Genomic DNA, 4,621 nt, shown 5'->3' on the forward strand with positions numbered 1-4,621 from the left:
AATTGCTCGTGCGCTTTTTTCATTGCCATCATTTTCACCTTCTTTGCAACAATAGTTGCCGTACTTCCCGGGTTGTTCAGTTTGGGTATCCTGCACGAGATCAATAGCAAATTTTTTGCTTTCCTTGATGATAGAATGAAGCTTCTTTCGTCTCTCGTGATTTTCCACGCTTTAGCATCCAGTCATTCGATATTTCGAGATATTTGGCCAGTCCAATTGTGGTTGTTTTGTAAGCTAGTTCAAATTGGATCAGGCCTCGACCTCCTTGGGTCTGGAGGTAAAGGCGATCTACGTCTGCCTTTTGGTGGTGCATCCTATTACAACTCAGCAGCTTGCGTATTTTTCTATCTATATTCTTTACTTCACTCATATTCCAGTTCAACACATTGTAGCTATAAGTAACAACTGGAACTGCAAAGGAATTTTTATTATTATTATTATTATTATTATTATTATTGTTATTATTATTATTATTATTATTATTATTATTATTATCATTATTATTTTGCAGGTGCCAAGGAGATTGACATTGCTGCCACCTTAGAACACATCAGAGACCAGAGAATGAAAATGGTTAGAGTGAAGGTCAGTAGCTTTCCTTCTTTCTGTTCTTTCTTTCTTTCTTTTCTTTCTTTCTTCCTTCCTTCCTTCCTCTGGAGGCGCAATGGCCCAGTGGTTAGGGCAGCAGACTCGCAGTCAGAGGATCGCTGTTTCTATTCCCAGACCGGGCATTGTGTGTGTTTATTGAGCAAAAACACCTAAAAGCTCTACGAGGCTCCGGAAGCGGGTGGTGGCAACCCCTGTTGTACTCGTTCGCCACAACTTCATTCTCTCTTTCTGTTTCTTGAGTAACGCTGCGATGGACTGGCGTATCGTCCAGCTGGGGGGAACACATACGCCAGAAACCGGGAAACTGGGCCCATGAGCCTGGCTAGGTTTGAAAAGGGTGACGTTTATTGTTTATATATATATATATATATATATATCAAAATATAATGTAAAATATTATATATATATAATATTTAATAATATTTTGATAGAAAATAAGTAAAATGTATGGTTACTCACCAATAATGAATATTGATTTAACCCTTTTGTTACCAACCTGGCTGAAACCGCCTCTGGTTCTGTAGTACAAATGTTTTGTTTTCATAAGTTTTGAATTAAAATCTTCCACCAAACCTTAGTCGCAATTTATGTTCCTTACACTAGCTTAATGATAACTAAGTTATTTTACTAAATTCTTTGTCATATTTAAAATTAATTGAAAGAAACACAGAGCATCTCAACAGAAATATGGTAACAAAAAGGTTAAAATATATAATAGAGAAACAATTCTTAACCATTTTGATACCAACGTGCCTGATACAACCTCTGGTTCTGTAGTACAAATGTCTTGTTTACATAAGTTCTGAATTAAAGTCTTCCACCAAACCTTAGTCACAATTTATGTTCCTAACACTAGCTTAATGATAACTAAGTTATTTTACTAAATTCTTTGTTATATTTAAAATTAATTGAAAGAAACACAGAGCATCTCAACAGAAATATGGTAACAAAAAGGTTAAGACAATGATGGAAATAATGAGAGTAATGACTGCACAACAAAGAAGATTTAAAGTTTTTCAGGTGTCACCTCTTCTTCAGGTGTTTTAGGGGATGTCGTATCTTCCTGCAAATCTTTCTTGGTGGACTTGAAGAACACTGTGATAGGAAATTGCTGTCATTGTTTTTTCATGGTGTTGAGGAGAGTTTTATACATCTGCATGGCGGCATCGATGGCATTTTTAAATTGGAGAGACCGAACCATATGGGGATCCCATGCTTCCGTCTTCCCTTGCAATTCCTTGGTTGTCCTTGTTGTCCTTTTCGCCTTCGGCCCAGTGCGTCCATGCTGCCAACAAAGCACGTGGAGTTCTGTTTTTGATTCGACGGTCATTCGGAATGCTCACAGCAGCCATATTCCTACCGCTCTATGTCACACTAGTGAGACCCATATTGGAGTACGGGATTCAAGCCTCTTCTCCTTATCTCCTCAAAGACATACAGCATCTCGAAAGAGTTCAGAAGCTGGCTACTCGCATGGTTCTTGGTCTCAAGAATTTGTCTTATGAAGAAAGGCTGAAGACGCTTGACCTTTATTCTCTCGAAAAACAACTACGCCGTGGTGATCTCATTCTTGCTCACAACATCATAAGCGGAAAGTGTAACCTCTTGAAAGAGCTGTTCTTCATTCCTGCTTCAGAGCGTCGGCTGCGGGGTCACTCCAAAAAGCTCTATCTGCAACGATTTCATCTCAATCGAAGGAGAGGGGCTTTCTCCATCCGGGTTGCGGATCCATGGAATAAGCTGCCGGACAAGATAGTGAAGATGCCGACGACCGCTTGGTTCAAAGTCTCTCTTGACCAGAAATGTCCTGAACTTTTTGCATAACTCCATGTCCCCCTACATGGCCTTGCTTTTTGTTTTTTGAGCCAAAAAATTAAATTAACTAACTTAACTTAACTTAAAAGGTCAGACAGACGTTCAGTTGTCAGGCCCACCTCATCCTCCTCTTTCTCCAGATCTGGTGCTTCCACCTCCTCTTCTCTGGCAGACTTAATTAACTCCAACAAATCTTCGTCGGTCAGAGTGGGCATTGATGATGTTGTTGACCTCATCTTGCATGATGTTGTCAAAACCATTTGCCTCCAAGTACCTTTGCCAGTTTCCCTGCATTGTTGAGGGCCTCATGCTGAACATCTTCAGGTGGGAAGTCCTCATCCTGGACACTCTCTGGCCACACCTTCTTCCAGCATGCAATAAGGGTTTCTTTTTCATTTGTTCCCTTTTATGTGCCTCAGGCATGGGAGCCAGTCAGGAAACACTGGCATCGACCACGTTCAGCTTAAGGGCTCCACCAGAACAGGGTCCCATCAGGGGGCACTAGCCACAGCTGTGATTTTGGTTATACTTGACATATCAAGGGTACTCTTAAATGGGCTGGACATGCAACACTGGCATTGGCCATGGCTGCGATCTCACTTTAGTTTCTGAATATTCTCAATCACAACCTGGAGGACTATAATGAATAAGAGGGGGCTGAGAACTGTACCTTGGTGAACCCCTACTTCTATGCTGGGGGGGATATACATTCCTTATATATATATATACACACACACACACACATGCACACATATATATATGTCTATGTGTATGTATATGTGTGTATATATATATATATATATATATATATATATATATATTTAAAATTAAGGATAAAATCTTTATAAGAAATTATCAGTAGTTAGCGTGAAAAACCTCGTAAGAGAAAAAATCTGTAAATTTTTCCACTTTGAAAATATTTATTTATATTATATAGAGGGTACTATTATTCATAGGTACCGACATGTATGCTATATTGTGTTTTTTCCTTACATGTCTTGAGTTCGTTGCACTGAAGAGCATAGAATGCATATTCTGCATTGATTGCGAAATCACAGGTGATATGTAACTAAATTCTGTTTTTAAATGACTTGCTTTGAAGTTTTGCATTCGGTAAAATTTGTTTATTTTAGTAGTTTTGACTAGCGTGTCGGTACCTATGAATAGTACCTCTATATAATATACATATATATATATGTATCTATGTATGTAAATATATATATACATGTATATGTATGGAAAAGTGGGTGTTAAATCTATGATGCTGATGATGGTGGTGATGATGACAACGAGAGTAATGATGACATTGATGGAGATGGTGCTAACGATGATGACAATGATAACGACTGATAATGATGACGATGATGATGGAAATGATGATAGTGTTGATGATGATGACAATGATGGTGATGATGAGGATGATAATGTGGATGACAGCAACTATGGTGACAATGTTCATGATGTTGGTGGTGATGATGATATGGATGATGTTGAGAATATTGATGATGATATATAATTAATTACCGTTGTTTTTTTTTATTTCTTGTTGCAGGAACAGTTCCAGTATTCACTCGCATTGGTTGCCGAGGAAGTCCACGCAATCTTGAAAGCTTTGCCTCAGTGAAGACCTGTTTATCCACGACCCACTGACCCCTCTGCCAACCCCTGCTGACCACCACTCACAACCCCATCCACTCACTCACACACACACACACACACACACACATACACACTCACAAACACACGTGCATGCCGGCATTAGCATTGTCGCCACTTACTAACACAGTCACCACTCGGCACTAGCACCTATACCACAACTCTACTAACAACAATGTCAACACTGACAAAACTACTACAACCACCACCATGACTGCTACAACCACAACTTTCAGTTACTACTACAAACACACCACCACTAGTACCACCACCACGACTACCACTACTACTACTACTAATACTACCACTACTACTACTACTTCCATCACTTGTAAAAAAGAGTAAAAACAGAGATGAAACAGTAAGTGGTGGCAATGGTGATGGTGGTAGTGTTAGTGGAAGTTTCTTTACAAACTAAGCACAGATATTACGCCTAATATTTACACACATATATATATATATATGTATATTATATATATATATGTGTGTAAATATATATATATATATATATAATATATATATACATACATTCATACATACA

The 4,621-nt window shown here is 38.6% G+C and overlaps 1 long non-coding RNA gene across 1 annotated transcript; it reads left to right on the plus strand.

The window, feature by feature from the left end:
* The first annotated feature begins 502 nt into the window (after window positions 1–502).
* LOC115229125 lies at window positions 503–4,086 on the plus strand. The gene is made up of 2 exons (XR_003883297.1): window positions 503–585; window positions 3,977–4,086. It is a non-coding gene; the product is annotated as an uncharacterized LOC115229125 (long non-coding RNA).
* Window positions 4,087–4,621: the final 535 nt, after the last annotated feature.

Source organism: Octopus sinensis, unplaced genomic scaffold (genome assembly GCF_006345805.1).
Source record: "Octopus sinensis unplaced genomic scaffold, ASM634580v1 Contig11923, whole genome shotgun sequence".
Classification (NCBI taxonomy): Eukaryota; Metazoa; Mollusca; class Cephalopoda; order Octopoda; family Octopodidae; genus Octopus; species Octopus sinensis.